General features: G+C 42.2%; 1 long non-coding RNA gene across 3 annotated transcripts; it reads right to left on the reverse strand.

The window, feature by feature from the left end:
• Positions 1-5146: 5146 nt before the first annotated feature.
• LOC107055303 lies at positions 5147-17373 on the reverse strand. Of its 3 annotated transcripts, none has more exons than XR_005861236.2 (3): positions 17289-17373; positions 8637-8867; positions 5147-8555 (listed from the first exon to the last, which is right to left on the reverse strand). It is a non-coding gene; the product is annotated as an uncharacterized LOC107055303 (long non-coding RNA). The 3 variants fall into 3 exon arrangements; XR_006931471.1 differs by lacking the exon at positions 17289-17373 and adding an exon at positions 10058-10179; XR_005861235.2 differs by lacking the exon at positions 17289-17373 and adding an exon at positions 9879-10179.
• Between the last annotated feature and the right edge of the window lie 76 nt (positions 17374-17449).

Raw genomic sequence — 17449 nt, forward strand, 5'->3', positions numbered from 1 at the left:
CACATGGCAAACTACATTTAGGCCCTGGCTCAACACAGCACTTACTGTGGAGCTCTGTGGAGCTTTGTGGAGCTTTGATATGGTGTCTGTGGAGCTTTGATGTGGTGTCCATATCAAACAAATCTCTTAAACATGTACCTAACTTGAAGTGATGAGTAGGTCCCACCCACCGGCAGTGGTCATACTCATTCTCACTACACAACCACAGCTGTGCCAATACTTATGGTCATATATGCTTATGCATATGACCTATGAGTTTAAAGAAAAGTAAGCAAGCATAGGAAAAAAAATGTCAAATATTTACAAAGCACTATAAAACACATCTAGAAATTGTTCTTGACAGGGTGTGATAGAGAAAAAATGTGACTGTGGCACCCTTGTCTCTGAGAAGCTCGAGGTTCCCTCTGCTTCGGATGCAGGTGTTGGGAGGGGAGGGGTGCCTGGATAAAGGGATGTTCTCTGGCCTCCACGTGAATGCATACTCAAATTTGGCTTTATAATAAGCATAGAACATTTTCAGTTTGCATGTTGCACTGAAGCTAACCTGTTTTCTAGCTGAACTTATTCCTTAACCCAAGAGGACTGATATCTTTGTGACTGTTCAGCACATGGATTGCTCTCCTCTTCAAATGCATATTTCAGACAGGTACACATGACCACAGATATTTTTGTTTGTGCTTTCATCTTCTGGTTTTCTACCCACGCTATTGATATTCTTATTTTGGTCACTGTGAATTGTGAAGGAGGAAGATGTCACGTTCAAATACAGATGGGTCTAGAGAGGAGGAAGATTCTGTCTTTAAACCTGCTTAGAACCCATTGCTACTTTTCTGATTAGTTTTAGCATCACTAATCACTATTAATCAAAAACAACAAGTCCTTTACATCTACCCTCCCCTTCCCTTTCATTCCCTTCCTCCTTTCTTCTTTCTTCTTTTCTCTCTATCCAGGGGTATTTAAGCATATGCTTAGAAAAGATAAGCGATTTAAAGTAGAGTGCCTTTATAATACAGAAAGGCAGTGAGCTCAGACTTATCATGATATGTACAGCTGAACAAACAGAATGACTATTTCAGTATGATCTTAAGCATCGGAGCTTTTTGTCTGATGACACACTTTCCTATTTCAAGAGTAAGGATTACTTAATCTCTGTCTGAAATGAGCAGAGGGTTTATGAAACACATCATATTCAGATAGTCTCAGCCTTACTGCAGCATTATTGTGGGCTCATTTAAAAACAATAAATGAAACTACCAATCCCATTTAATTAGCCGTACAATTATAAATGCCATTTTGGTTACAAGAATCAATACCAACCAGAGGGTGAGGTTAGAAGAAGAGGACTAGTCCTCAGTGGGCTTAGATTACTCGCAATGTAATTTAAGTCAACTTTTGAAAACTGAATAATGTTTGAGTAAGCGTCATACAGTAGTTTCCCAGGGCTTCATTGTCAGGAACTGGGCAACAGGACTTTCTGAATGTCAGATCTCTTTAAATAAATCAAAATTTACCTCAGAAAATTTAGGTTGTATGAAGATCTTCTCTGACATCTGAAAGGGCCTTGAACAACATACAAAGTGCTGTGGTTCAAAAAAGATGTAAGCAAATCAGATTGTTTGTTATGTGGGGCTGCTGCTATTCTGAGAACACAGTCAGTAGCATCTATCCAAATGGGAAGTGCCTCCTACAGTGGTCTTTTTACTTTTCCACAGTCTGTATGGGGACCTTGGGGTACGGTCCCCCACTAACTGGGTCTCGACAGGGTTCTTACTTACTGCATCCTCGACAGGGTTCTTACTTACTGCATCATGTGTGTGTATGAAAGAGCCATTCATTCACTGAAAACTTGGCTCTCAGCACTTAACGCTTCTGGGAATACTGCTGAGAATGAAACTCTTGGTACTCTGAGTCATGCAATGTGGATGTAAAAAGTACCTAAAACTCAAATTCTGAGTAGCCTTAGCACTTAATTTTTTTGTCTTCATTTGAAAACCCCCACTCAGAAACCAGACATATAAATAAGCTGTTCTGCCAGCCCTACAGAAGCAGGTATGGTGTGGGTAAGAGCTGAACAAACATGAAAGAGAGCTTGAAATTCTTCTGGTATTTCTCTGCAGCTATAGTTATTGCTCTCTTGAATTTAGAGGTCTGACATAAAGCCCTATTATGTGCCATGTACGTTGCAGCCATTTTGTGCGACTCCTTCCTTATTGAGCCACCTCCAGGTTTTATAGGGGAAAGTGGAGCTGAAGGAGCTGCTCCACTCCTTGCAAGTGGCAGGAAGCAGAGAGGTCTTCAGAGAACAGAAAGAGAAAGCATTGCTTACCAGGGCTCTACAGGCACCATTAGGTGGCAAAGAAGCAGCCAAAAAGGCTTCAAGATCTGCAGACCAAATGCTCCTGCAGCTCCAATAGAGCACTCAGCAGTAGGAGATATGAGATGGCAGTAACTGTGCTGTTAAAAAAATATTTTTTTTAAATAGTTTTATAGTTTTTTATAGTTTTTATAGTTTTTTATATAGTTTTTTATAGTTTTTTTTTAAAAAAATTTAAATTAGTTCCAACCTAAGATGTTCTGTGATTCCACCAACTGCCTGAGACAGGTGCTGGTATGGATTACTATATTCCAGAACTTGAGCTTTCTGTGGGTTCAACGTGAAGCTTTTTTGAAGTGTTACAAGATTATTTAGTACTTCTGTAGTCTATGAAAGAGAACTGAAAAATAAGAGAGATGCTGCCTCTGCAATGTTTCTGATGTGGAACCTGACAAATGGAAATCCTGGAGATGGACAGCATATGGGTGGTATTGGTCACTGCTTTTTTAACGTGCTGAAGGAAGAAATTACTTGGTGACTTGAGCTAAGAAATACAGGAAATATACCCCGCGAACTTTACTCACCTGCACTCTTTGACCCAAAGAGAGTTTTCATGACACCTCAGTATTAAAATAAACTTCTAATTATCTCATTAGGGTAATAGAGATCAGGAAATAAGATACTCACTGTAAACTTTGTGACAGTTTACATAGGTCTCCTGGGGCTTCCGTGCAACACCCTCCATGGACTTTTTCCATGTGGAACCTCATGGGCAGAAATGCAGGCAGTGCTGTCTACCGCCTCAGTGTAGCCCTGCGGGCCCGATGGCCTGGGGCAGGCCTGCAGTCTCCTCTCTGTTCCTGTGGTAATTCTGTGAATTCAGCTCCAACTTCAGCTTTCTGTATAATTATTTCAGAAAAATCTGCCTACATTGTATGGATAATCATCCATGCATCAGTTGTATGAAGAAGCAATCCATTTGGATACAGTAGAAATGTGAAATGGCAGTGCTGGTTTACAAGCAGTCTTGTGGTTGAACTTCTCCATTACCTGTTTACTCTGCTAGAAACCCGTTCCTCATTCCCTTCAGTCAACAACCATTTCATTGCATTTTTTTTTATTAGAACTGCCCCAACCTGCTGTCAGATGGCTTTTGTATAAGAGCTTCTCCTCTGTAGAAAAGTTAATTTGATGCCCACACCAAAATTGCTAGAAAAAAAATGGAATTTATTGGTAGTGACATAGTAGCTGCCTCAATTCATTAACAGGCAGTTACCTTTCTTGATGGGCAGCTTTTCCCTAATTGTACAAGCATAGTTGTTTTATGAATATACAAGTTGTATATATACTAGTATTCATGTATATGTATGTGCTAGTTGTGTTATTAGTGTTATGAGGTACCGGTTGTTTTATGAATAATTCTGCTTTCCAAATTAACATGCTTCTCTTAACAAATAGTTGTTTTCTTTTTCCTCATAGCTCTTCTGAGTCCCTTTTGTACTTTACTGCTCTGAAGGAGGAGCAGCAACTTTTCTCCCAGGTGGGAGCTTATTTCTTTATCACTAGCATGCCTGCTTTGGCGTGATAGTCAGAGGCACCTTTCCTACCTGGAACCCATTTTCCTAGAAGCTCGTTTCATGCTTTTATCTGATAACACGAAAGTCTCACTTTAACAACAGTTGTTTGCCTTGCACCAGTAAAACTGTAGAACAAACACATGCTGTAGTTACCTAAGTGTATCTTACATATTGTAAGTACATTAAAAATGGAGTCCTATAACACCGAATGCTGTAACAGTTTCTATAAGCAAGATGATTAAATTCAGCAGGCAGCAAGACAGTTTTTCTTAGCACTTCTGATTTGTTTTCCAGACGGATTTTCAGTTAACTAATTGTACTCTGGTGGTTTATCAATGGTTAAATTCTATGCTTTCACTACAGGGATTTCCCCGGGCATTATCTACCTAAACGCTATCTTTTCCCGTTGGTTGAAGTTTCATTTTTAATATATGCATCCTATAATACTTGCTCAGCTATACAATCATTAAATCATTAAGGTTAGAAAGCACCACTAAGATCATCTGGTCCAACCATCAACACACCAACACCATGCCCGCTAACCATGACCCTCAGTGCCACGTTCTGCCTTTAAAATACAAACAGACTCAAACAGAGTCTCCTCACTTGAACCCCTTCAAACTCAGAGGACCTAGACAATCTCAAAGTCAGCTATGGTTATCAAGCCAATAAATCAAATACATCTTGGCTCTAGCAGTTAGTTAGCGCATTTGGCCACGTGTCTTGCATTGCTGTTTGAACCCCTGACGGAACCTGAACAAGCTTGGTTTAATCCACGCTAATTTTCACACAGCTAATGGTCTATTGCCTGTTTTAATAACCCATCAGTTATACACTTAAAACAATATGCATGGATTAAAATAAAATCCTTGTGATTTGTTCAGGAGAGAAGCTGTTTGAGCAGCACAAAAAGGCTGATGTCTTGAGAACTATTGGAAAGAGGATTTCCTGGAAACTGATGATGGCACAGTTTTGTTATTCATGACTCTACCAAAACCATTCCAAAAGAACAGTGTGTTTAAAATACGTTAGCTAGATGATGTGTGATGCTTCCTTCCTCTCCTTTTTCTCCAGTTCATATTTTACATCTTCTAGCTTGCCAGAAGGAACAAAACCTGCAAAGAGAATGCGATCCTTTCATTTACAGGATGGTGCTTTGCTTGCCACGGAGCTGCAGCACTCAGTATGAGTCTTTATGTCAAGTGTATGAGGTACAATGTCATTAAAAGAATGCCACCACAAACAAGATGAGATGTTTCATTTAGACACTGTTCTAAATTTAATACTGAAAATAGCAAGATACAAATTGGGAAGAAGCTTCTAAGGTAGGTTTCTCTGTTCTTAGAAGCATCGGTGGTGTGAAAACTTGGCAGGAGCTGAATTTGAACAACTGCAGCACTTGCGATAATCTCTAGTTTTATTTCAAAGCCACTAAGTACCTAGAAAATACAACAGACTCTTCAGTCAGCAGTTTTTTTGTGCTGCATCATTTCCACTGCAATTGGCAAATAACGAAAAAACAAACAGGCTGCTCACGTCCGGACAGAAACAAGGCTTCTGTGACACTGTACAAGGGAGAACTTTTAGAACAAAGCTTATGGCACAGCGCTCATTTGAAAAGCTTCTAGCAATTTAGAAGTGGTTATCTGACAGTGTTTCTTACTTTATGCAACAGCAAGCACTGCTATCAGTGACAAGCAACTTTGTATTAATAGAAACATGTGAAGCTTACTCATCGTGCCCTTACCAATACAACTGCCAGCAACATAAAGGCAGTTGCACATTTCTTGTTGGTAGAAAGACAGCCACTAACACCAATAAACACAGTTATGACACATGACCTCTCCCAGGCAAAGTGGTAAGAAAAAATGGCTGCAACCATAAACTGTGTTTTATTTATACCTTGTTTTGTATTTTAGCTCAGCTGAATGAACTTTGACAGTTAGGTCTAGAAGCCTTATATAAAGATCTGCAGGGGGAAAAAAAAAGTAGTTACTCAAAGACAGGAAAATGGGTTGTTATTATTACTGAGCATTTGTCCCACCAAGCAGTACTAAACTAACACAAATGAAAATGGTGGAGAACAAAAATCCCTGGTATTTCATGGGATTATATTTAATAGAATCATATTTCTTGATATGTAACTTAGCAGTGTAAATGTCCAATAGATTTTTAAAGGCTTGCTCATCCAGATTTCAGTCGGACAACTCATCTGCCTGATGATGTGTTAAATGTCTTACCAGAGGAGGGACTCTGTGTATACTATATTCCATCTCTTTCTTCACAGTATTTAGCACACAGCCCCAGAGCTGGGTAGTCTTGCATAAACAGTCTCCTGTACTATAAACTCCAGTCCCAAAGCCTATGTTCTTACCTGGAGTGGCACTACTTCTGCCATCCCGAATGCTGCTATTCCATTTATTACTTTGTTCCAGAAGCATTTTTAAAAACATCCCTGGACCATTCGTTCATTTCTCCCTATTTAACCCCTGCATATCTACATGCAACTTCTGCACGTACTTTTTAAGTTCATAGAAAATATATGCGTTGTGTTCATTTCTACTTTGCCTGAAAAAAATTACATGTTTTACTTACTTAGACAATGATGTTCAGATTTCTTCTCCTCACACTCCATCAGCTGTGCAGTTTCTGCTCTGTTTCTCTGCTAGAAAGGAACGCGCAGTAAGTATATCATAACTCACAGTGTCATGTAGTAATAATCCCTGTACAACACCATCACTAACTGCCTCATTCAGCACATTTTCCCCATTTTCTGAGAGTTTAGATGAAATTTGACAGGTGGTATCATTTTTTTTTCCCCAAGGTAGTGATTCATAAGCATTCAGCTGGAACCTTAGGATTTGTTCTGCCTCAGAGGGAACTAGCGTGAGGTAACTGCAACTATTTCTGATTTGCAACATTGTCATAGAGTGTAAGGTATTCGCATTTTCTTCAGCAAGAACTTGCTCTGACACGGTAGGAATGCTCGTGAGCAAGCACTCAGAAGTGCAGACTCATATCTTATCAGCACCAAACACTGTCATGTTCCTCTGGGGCTGCATACGGAGATTTAAACAGCTTGACTGTGACTTGCGTAACTCTGCATGAACACCAGAATCCCAAATTTTCCAACTGACTTCTGTGTGGGGGAGGTGAGAAGCAGGCAGCGTGCTGGTACAGCCCACCCTGGAGAGCACAGCTCCTGTGAGCAACGTATACTCCTCCCTCCAAATGTTTTCTGAGAGGTAGAGCAGTCAGTGTGGAAGCAAACTGTATTTCTCAGCCCCTGCATAAGCTCTGCAAACGGGAGATAGGGGTTCATTTCAGGGAAGATACACAATACGCATCAGAACCTATCAGCAACGTACAGGCTGCTTTTCAGGACTGTACTCGAGCCTAAGATACAACTGTGCAGTCTGGATTTTGAAAAAATAGCTCAAGGCATAAAGGAATATACTGGACTATGATCCAATATATCTAAGTAAATATTCGCTGACTTTTTGGGGGTGTTTTTTGTAGCATCTCTTGAAAACCTCCCAGGCAAGATAAGCTCTGCATGGGACAGTGTCCAAGCCTCAGCAAAAATCCAAGATCTACACTGACATTAATTGTAACATTTACACATTTGGCTGACAAAAAGCATGCCTCAAAAAATGTTGTAATCATTAGAAAGTAGCAGAAACAGCATCGGAGGTTTTTGCTGAATAGATAAGTCAGCTCAGTCGCTGACTAGGCAGCTGGGCCTTCTTCAGCCCTTCTTCACTGCTTTATCCCAGTCATGGACAGGCTCAGAGGAATCTCATCAATGTATACAAATAACTGAGGGGTGGGTGCATGGAGGATAGGGTCTGCCTCTTTTCAGTGGTGCCAGCGCCAGGTCAAGAGGCAAAGGGCACAAACTGGAGTGCAGAAGGTTCCCTCTGAACACCAGGAAGCACTCCGGTACTGTGTGGGTGCCGGAGCACTGGCACAGGCTGCCCATAGAGGCTGTGGATTCTCGTCCTTGGAGATGTCAAAAAGCCACCCAGACCTGGCTCTGGGCACCCTGCTCTGGATGGCTCTGCTGGAGAAGAGGTTGGGCCAAGCGTCCCAGAGGGCCCAGCCAGCCTCAGCTACTCTGTGATTCTTCAAGGGAAAAGCGGATAAGAAACTGTGTTCCTGAGGTAAACTCTCTTATAAAGTGCTCTCAAGAAGGTCCTACTTTGCACTGTGAGAAATACAGCTGCAAAATGTTTCTGGAAAAAGCTGTCAGTTGTGGATCATCAACTGTCCAAAGGAGGGAAAAGAAGCAGGGATAGGAACCTATTGAGAAGATTACTGTATCCTAGGCAATATACTCAAAAGATTAACAAAAGACTAACAGAGAACCAAGTTATCAGGAAATGACACTATATAATCAATAATGTCATTTCTATCACCAGATCTAGGTTTGCAAGTACACTTTCCAATTGTAAACTTGCTGTTTTCAGACACTTTAATCCTCCAGCAAGAGACAACCACTACTTTGTATATCACCTAATGTTTTATTTTTGAGAAGGGACTCCATCCCAGACAGACCCGGTACGGTTCTTTTTTGTTTGGTGGTCATAACTCCTGCGTCTTCTCTGCGCTATCGGGTTACCTTTTGCTGCACGTAGGCTCTCTGTGACTTTCACAGAACTAAGCTGGAAACAAAATTAAAAGCAGAGTTAAAATTGGCCTCATTTTCCTTTCGGTATGAGTTGTGCACTTGAACCGTGACTCACCAGGGCTCGCAGTCACACCCAAGTGAACCATGCACGGGGTGGCCAATCGCCTGCGCACAGGAGGAAATCCAGATCGACGGCTGATGGGCCCGGGTGGGCTGCCTCCTCCCACTGGATCACCGCAGTGACGTGCAGACTTGCGATCGCTCCACCTTCTCAGATGAGACTCCAACCTGGTAATCAGTACCAGAAACCGAATGGCTTCTGTTGTGGGGCGTTTCATTTGCAGTTCTAAACAGAAGCAGGCACTGAATCAATTTTTTTTTCCTCTGTTATGACAAATGGGAAAACATCCAACCTCAGAAAAAATAAATCCTTTTTTCTTTTATTCCTTTTCTTTAAATTTCAGAAGGATGTAATAATAGTAATAGCAGTTAGTACATTGAACAGTCAAACTCTTTTTCTGGCAGGTAATTCTATGATCAGTATAGAAGCAGCAGTTTACAACAACAACAACACCATGTTGTGAAATTAAAACCTAGCCAAGGATTTGAATGTATGATCTTTCCCAATTTTGGTAGGCTTTCCAGTGTTAACCAAGCCTTCAAATACATCACTCACTTTTGCAATCCTCCTGCGTAACAAAAGCAAACTGGGTGATCATAATGAAGAACTTATTTAAGTAAAAACAGTGGCTTACTTAGTTACTTTATATAAAGGTAATGTTATGCCAAACTGCAAAGGATCATACGCTTTCAAGTCTTTCTGCCACTGTCAGATACTCCAAAAGCAAAATGTAATGTTATCATTCACTGTTCTGCTACGGACATATTTACAATAGTTGAAGTGTAAGTCCTTCACAAGGTTTCCATCATAGAATCATAGAATCTCAAGGTTGGAAAGGACCTACAAGATCATCTAGTCCAACCACCCTCCCATTACCATTGCTACCACAAGCCACTAAACCATATCTCATAGCTCCTCATCCAGATGCCTCTTGAACACTGCCAGGGACGGCAACTCCACCACCTCCCTGGGCAGGCCATTCCAGTGCCTGACCACTCTCTGAGAGAAAAAGGTTTTCCTTATGTCTAATCTAAATCTCCTCTGGCACAACTTGTGGCCATTTCCTCGGGTCCTGTTTGTTGCCTGCGAAGAGAGGCCAAACCCCTCCTCATCACAGCCTCCCTTCAGGAAGTTGTAGAGTTCAATGAGGTCTCCTCTGAGCCTCCTCTTCTCCAGACTGAACAATCCCAGCTCCCTCAGCCTCTCCTCATAAGACTTGTGCTCCACATCCCTCACCAGTTTCGTTGCCCTTCTCTGGGTACGTTCCACATTTCCATCAAATCATTTAAAAATGAATCCTTCTTCAGGCATTGGAGTCGAAAGGCACATATGCTCAGATAAATTGGAATGACAATTCATTTCCACATTTTCTTCAGAGTCCTTGAAATGTTTCTGGCTAATTCCAGAAAACCTACCCTTCTGAATCACTTAACCAGTGTTTTTGTTGTTCATCTGTCTGTCTTGGTTGCGTCTGACCTCTGTAATGATTGTAATAGAAAAAACATTCCGCTTTTCTTTCCTTTCTTCACTATGACTCAACATCCTTCTCCTCTCAGGGGTATGACTACAGTTCTTAGGGAATCGGTCCAAAGTTTTAATGTTTCAAGTACTGTGGGGATCTTTTGAATCTGCATGTGGTTGAGAGAGAAGCCGTTCCTTTCCTACCCTCCAGAGTCTCACCCACAAATACTTTTGTTTCTTTAAGAACACTCAGTGTACCTCCTTCCGTGGATATAGTGAATGTTTCTTAGGCTTTAACCCAGGGGAGAGAGATTTTGCATTTTACTGGAAGAGAACAAACCAGTACTCCAGATATCCCTGATAACTTAGCACTAGGAGCAGACTGTGCAGTCAGAGCAGCTTTGAGCAAGAGCTACAACAGGGTCCCAAGCCAGACATATGGGGGAATGATCTACCAGCTCTCAGCCCCTCTAAACCAAGGAACCATTCGAGTTGCTAATTGAGGCTATCAATAGACTATACTATGTGTTAAAGAAAACAGATGGGCTCTTCTTTCCATAACACCACTGAGGGTGTTTTTTGAGGTGATGGCCCTCTTACCCAGCATGAGCTCATAGGAGAAGGGAACACCAAAAAGATGCAGTGTGTTATGTATATAGTTTGTGAAGGGGCACCCCAGTATGAGGTGTTTCACCTGGTCTCCCTACATCTTCCCAAATACTCAGCACTTCCACAAATCTGTCTGCAGATCCGCATCTGGCCGAAAACATCTTCTGCAGGTTTCAAACTTTGTGGTTTTCTGCTGCACTGAACTAATTCATTTAAAATGAACACAGCTGCTATGCCACAGCATTACTTGAGACTGAAAACGCTCATCAAGTTCTGGACAACATACACCGCCTTTCCCACAAACACCAAAGTTTCCTCCCAAACTTCAAAAGAGCCACTGTGCGATAATGTGCAGCCTGGGCCGTCTGACTGCCGTCATCTCACCTCACCTCCTGATCATTTCTGGTCTTTTCTCAGATGCCTCAGACCAACCACGTCTGTCAAACAAAATTAAAGCCACTAACAGTTGTTCTCCAAGTTTCCGAGAAAGCAAATCTATTTTTTTCATGAATAAAACAGTTGTTGTCCTCTTTCAAGCTAAGCACTTGGATGGGTCTCCTTTAGTAGTTCTCAGTTGCTGGGCTCCTCAGTCACCTCCCTCAGACCATCCCAGCAGCCCTCTGATGCTCCTCAACTAGAAGCTTTTACGTGTTTCCCATCTTCTTTCGCCATTGTTTACGTGTGGTTTATAACCCTTTTCACGCATGCACACACACACACACACACAAAGTTGCTCTTTTCAATCAAAACAAACAAATGAAACCCCACTTTTTTTTTCCCCCCCATGGAAATGTTACTGTTCTGTTTAAGGTTGCTGTTTTTAAAAATGTTATCTGGAAAAAAAAATCAAAAATCAGCTTTTAACTGAGAGGGCAGTTTTCACTTTAAGAAGCTTTGATGAGAATCTGGACCAAACTAACTCTGAGACGATCACCTTTATAATTGCATTTTTAAAGAGGAGTACACTGGAGTATGATTTACTTCTAGATGAAAAGCATTTTTCCTTTTTCTGTTTTATAAATGGAGAATGTAAAAATATTTTCCTGTGAGTAACAGGACGCTTTCCCAGAATGAACAAAAGACTTTTGTAAGCAAGAACCCATGAAAAATAAGCATGTGTGTTTTTAAGAGTTAGAACAGTACCCCACACACACAGCAAAAGACAGTATGGAAAGAAATTCGTTTGGCTGCTTACGTACTGGTGGGAAAAAGTAGAAAGACTTCAAAGGCTTTTGAGAAGTATTTAACGATTTTAAAAATAGTTTTAAAGTATGAGGCAGATATACAGCCTATACATGTTGACACAGCCCTGGGGTTTTCCTTACTTAAATACATTACACGCGGCTTAGCTACTTGCTAGCCAGATTTTCAGATAGGAAATGTAATCTAAGTGTAGATTAAAATATAGCTTTTGTGTTTGCAAGCTGACAGGAGGGAGTGGTTTGGGCTGCAGTTAGCAGAATGCAAACGCCATGGTGTTCTGCATGGCTTCTGCAGGAGCCATACTGGATGCGGATGTGTGCCCCATCCTCCAGCCATGCCACCAGCCTCCTGCAGGTCCCCACAGGGGACACTGGCACTGACACTGTGGTGTGGCCAGGCCAGCCCCAGATGCAAACTGTTCCCTCGCCACCTGCCGCCATGCATGCCTGCCATGCACATGTGCAGCACAGCTGCTGCATGCATGCATGCATGGAAAATATGTTGCTGGAGATGCTGGAATGCTGTGCATGCATCCATTTGTTTCAGTGCTTACGACACTGCGGTGAGTGCTTCCAGGAAAGCATCGGACCTGCTCCATGTGTGGTACAGTGCATTCTGTCCATGCATGGAGAAGTAGTGTGTCTGAGACAAGCTCACTACACCTGATTTACTATGGTGCTCTGTTTGCTCATTTGGCTCGTGACTCTAGTCATGCTGGGTTCACTGTATATGACTCATCACTCCATCACAGTGTAGGTATGGGGACAGGGACAGAAACCCTCTTTTGACACCAAATGTCATGCTCAGCCAGAAAGAACTGGACACAAAAGGCAGGAGATGAGCCCTTAGCATTTACATTTCTCAGTGACTTTTGCCAATGCTTTAACATATTCTGATCCCAACATCCAGCAGAAGTATGGATCAAGGCACAGATTCAAGTAACCTGTAGTCCTCTGAGGGATATCCACTGAACCTAACCCAGTTATCTCTGTTCCCAACACAGACAGAGGAGCAAGGCAGGCAGAACTCCAAAAGGAGTTTCATCACCCCACTCTCAGACATCTACCATAGGAAGGGGAAAATTACGCTGTGAAGATGCCTATCTGGTTTCATGAACTGCACAGGAACGTAAATAAATTGCTTACATTAGACAGCTGATGGATGAAGATAGGTGGGATGAGTCTCACCTTTTTGCGTTGGGATGTGTTGCAATTAAACTGGAGAATTTATTAGCCAAGAGTCAGCAGTATGAAATTAGCTTCAGCATAGGAACAGAGGGCAACCGCAGAAACAGTCAAACACATATTAAAGACAGAATCACAGAATCATAGAATGGCTTGGGTTGGAAGGGACCTCAAGGATCATCAAGCTCCGACCCCCCTGTCGCATGCAGGGCCACCAACCTCCGTATCTTACACTAGACCAGGCTGCCCAGGGCCCCATGAATGTTACTGTTTTAGGCTGTGCCTGTTTGACTCCAAACCTGACTCTGTAAATTACATCATTTTCATCTATCTGGACCACTACCCTACACAGACAAGGCAGAGCTTAGTGAAACCTAGCCACAAAGTAGCAAGAGCTGAGACTGGTGTGCTCACTGTGTCTGATGCAATAAATGACACAAGCAAAAAGTCAGTAATAGTCATGCTTCTTCATGTCTTAAATGTATCAGAAAAAGGGACAGTATTCTTCATTTTCTTTTGATTACATTCTTTCATTATTATTTCTTCTTACGCTCACTAATCCTGTGAGCATTTGTAATGTCAATTTATACAGCGTTTAATCTTTAAAATATTCATTATTAATCTGCAGGAAGATACACTTCCTTATTTTATCAGCTTACTTCCCAGATCTCCTTTTTTTGCTGGTTTTACTTCTCCTTTTTAGGAAAAAAAAAAAAAAAGGATTTTTTTTTTTCATTTTTCCAGTTGTGTCTAATTTCAGTAAGGAAAGTATTTATTCAGTTCTTCTGTCTGACTATGAGAAACAAGCTGTTACACCATCATTTCTTTTTCTATTGTGTGGGAACTCGGCATTGCATCATCCTTAGCACTGAGAACAAGAGATGAAGATCCCTCCTTGGTGGGTGCGGTCCAAGGTTCAGTAGCCAATCTTCAAGCCAAAGTAAGAGCTCTAAACAGTTTTTTAAAGGTGTTTGTTTTGTGTCTGAGCACTTGGGGACTGGGAGTTATGAACATGTGTAAGGGCATGGGAACTACAAGTCACAGAGAGCATTAAGAGCAACTAGAAAAACTTCGATTCAGAAAGCATTATTATTTGAAACGTAAGAACTCATAGTCCTCACATCTCAAGCCTGAAGATACTATTTGGATATAACGATAAACTGGTTGTCCTTAAAGATTTTGGCAATAAATTGCTTATGCTATTTTATAATGACAATCTGGCCATTAGTGGATGTTCATACAGGTACACAGTTCTGTTTGCTGTAGGCCTTTCAGAGAAAGCACTGCTTGACTAAATCTCATGTACAGACAATACAGTAGATTGTTTGTTCCTGTTGCTTTTATTTGTTCTGCATGGTTATCAGTTACAAGTGACCACTATTACTTGGCCCACATTAAACACTCTTGAAGAATCCAGGAACAAGTAAAAGTAAAGTGAAAGGTGTGTTGCTTTGGAGTGTGGTTAAAGTTTATGTGCCTACAGCAGGCATAGCGAAAAGACAAACTGACTTCCACCTGGTGCAAATCTAGACAAGGTGTTAATATCTATCTCAAAGGCTGTCCATCAAGGAAAAGGCAGCTTTTATTTCACAGGCTTTTGCACCTGCATGCAGAGTTTACAAAGTAAATACTGCAGTTCTTCAGGGGCTGGAGCAATTGGGAACCCTTGAATAAACAACCTGGAACTGCTATTCCAGGTGTAGCTGCAGATCTACCTTTGCAGTGCTTCAGCTTGTCGTTTTTATTTGGGTGGTGAGGAAGATTTCTCCTAAAGAAATGGAGATGAAAAACAAAACCTAACAAAATACACCATTCAAAACAGAAGCTAAAAGACATAGAGAAAGTATACAAGGAAACACGAAACCTGCCTGTGAAATGCAACCACTCCCCACCTAGAAAAAAAAAAAGTGCCATTGAGAACCCACTCTTAAGCTAACAACAAAAACAATGAATCAATAAAGAGCAGGGATTTCCTGTCTGTTACCAGTTTTGATCTTGTATAATGACCATTGAAGAAAGGCATTGAACAATTCCTTCCTAGGTTGTAGTGGAAATGAAACAGTTTGGTGTTCAAGTTCTCCTCAGTTCATGGGGTGGGGGCTGGGACCAGCTCACGTCTGTGTGATTTCTAGCTGGTTTGCCATTGGAAATAAAGAAGAATTTAATTATCATTATCACTCTCATGGTAACTCTTCAGAAATTGAGCATAAATATGTGTAGGAGTAAAGTAATATCTGAAAGAACTTTGTCCCAACATTCTCAGGAAGGCTAAAACTAAGTATAGAGTATCCACTGAAAAAGCTTGTGGAAGTTATTGGGCACATAAACACAGGGCAGGACAGACAGTGTGCCCCATATTTTCTTTCTTTCTTTTTTTTTTTTTTTCATAGAATCATAGAATATCTCAAGCTGTAGTGACCCGTAAGGATCAGTGAGTCCAACTCCTGGCTTCACACAGGACCACCCAAAAATCAGATCCTATGTTTGAGATCATTGTCCAGATGCTTCTTGATCTCTAGTAAGTTCAGTGCCATGCCCACTGCTCTGGGAAGCCTGTTCCAGTTCCCAATCACTCTCTGATGAAGAATCTTTCCCTAGCATCCAATCTGACCCACCTCCCCTAATGCAGCTTTGTACTATTCCCTCAGGTTATATCACTTGTCACCTGAGAGAGGAGATCAGCGCCAATTTTTTTTTTTAATTTAATTTCTATGATGTACAAATATAATTCTATGATTCCTATGTAAGCAAAATTGTTACATTTTGCTAACATTTTGTAATAATGACATTCCTGTTAGTCAGAATTACTGACAATGCATCTTTCACCCTTCCCATCATTAAAGTTTTATTTGGGATGTGCAGTTTCCAGAAGGAGGTTGCCTTAATTGGGTTTCATGAGCAGACAGATGGAGTTTATCCCTCTCCCATATGGCCAACAGATTATCTTTTTCCTTTTAATATACAATAGAGTTGAGTTCTTTCCATTTGTCCTTTGTTGGCTTTTGCATATTTTTCAGAATGATACTGGGGAGAGCAAGCTGCCCTTAGGCCACTTTTTAGCACTAAGAGTAGCAGTTAGATCTTTCTGTGTTGCTCTGGAGGAGGCAAACATCTACTGGAAATCTTGAAAACCCTCCAGTCCTGGGCAGCAGCTCCTAAGACACCTCCAAAGTTACCTTAGGCTGAACTTGCACATGTAGGTGGCACCACACAGAAACACTCATTGGGACCCAAAAGCTGCATTCACATTGTGATAGGGCTCCAATTCTGTCTTTCAACAGGGCTGCTACCTCAATGGCAGCTCTCCCTTACCTGTTGCTAGCTGAAGGCCATCTCCTCACACCTTGCTCACCCAACACACTCCACTTCACCTGCCATCCTGCCCAGGGCAGTGATGCAGTCCCAATTCTTGGAAATGTTTAAGAAAATGTGGAGGTGGCACTTTCAGCATGGTTTGGTGATAAGATTCAGTAGACCGATGGTTGACTGAAGGTTGGTTATGCTGCATCCAGGCCTGGGACCCCCAGCACAGGAAGGATGTAGACTTACTGGAGTGGGTGCAGAGGAGGGCATGAAGATGATCAGAGAGCTGGAGCACTTCTCCTGTGGAGAGAGACTGAGGGAGCTGGGCTTCTTCAGCCTGAAGAAGACTCCAAGGACACACTGTGGCCCTCCAGTACTCGAACGGTGCTTATAAACAGGATGGAGATGGACTTTTTACAGTCTAGTAGTGATGGACAAGGGGGAATGGCTTTAAACTGAAATAAATTTAGATTGGATGTTAGAAATCCTTTCCTCAGAGGGCGGTGAGGTACTGGCACAGCTGCCTGGAGAAGCTGTGGTGCCCCATCCCTGGAGGCGCTCAAGGCCAGGTTGGATGGGGCCCTGGGCAGCCTGAGCTGGTGGGGGGGAGCCCTGCCCACAGCAGGGGTTGGAGCTGGGTGGGCTCTGAGGTCCCTTCCAATCCAAGCCATTCTGTGATCTTATGACTTGATGATCTGGAAGGCCTTATCCAGTCTAAACAACGTTATGGTCCTATGCTATGGTCCTGTCTGTGCTGCAGCGTGGCACAAAGCTGTACGGCTCAGGTAGGCACGCTGTGCTGCGTTTTGCTTCCAGCAGACCCGGCCCTGTTCCTGTCAGGCAGTGCTTCAGCCCACACGGCACACACTCAGTGAGTAACTTTTACCAGGAAAGCCGCCCCAAGGCCGGCACCCCAGAGAAACGCCAGCCTAACGTTTCCCTCTGGAACGGCATCACCATTCACGTCACTCGCCGAGCGGGCGGAGAGCTACAGCGCACGCGCCCTGCGTGCCTCTGTGGGCGTCTGCGCGGCGGCGGGGAGCGCGG

The sequence above is a fragment of the Gallus gallus genome, chromosome 1 (genome assembly GCF_016699485.2).
Source record: "Gallus gallus isolate bGalGal1 chromosome 1, bGalGal1.mat.broiler.GRCg7b, whole genome shotgun sequence".
In the NCBI taxonomy this organism is placed as follows: domain Eukaryota; kingdom Metazoa; phylum Chordata; class Aves; order Galliformes; family Phasianidae; genus Gallus; species Gallus gallus.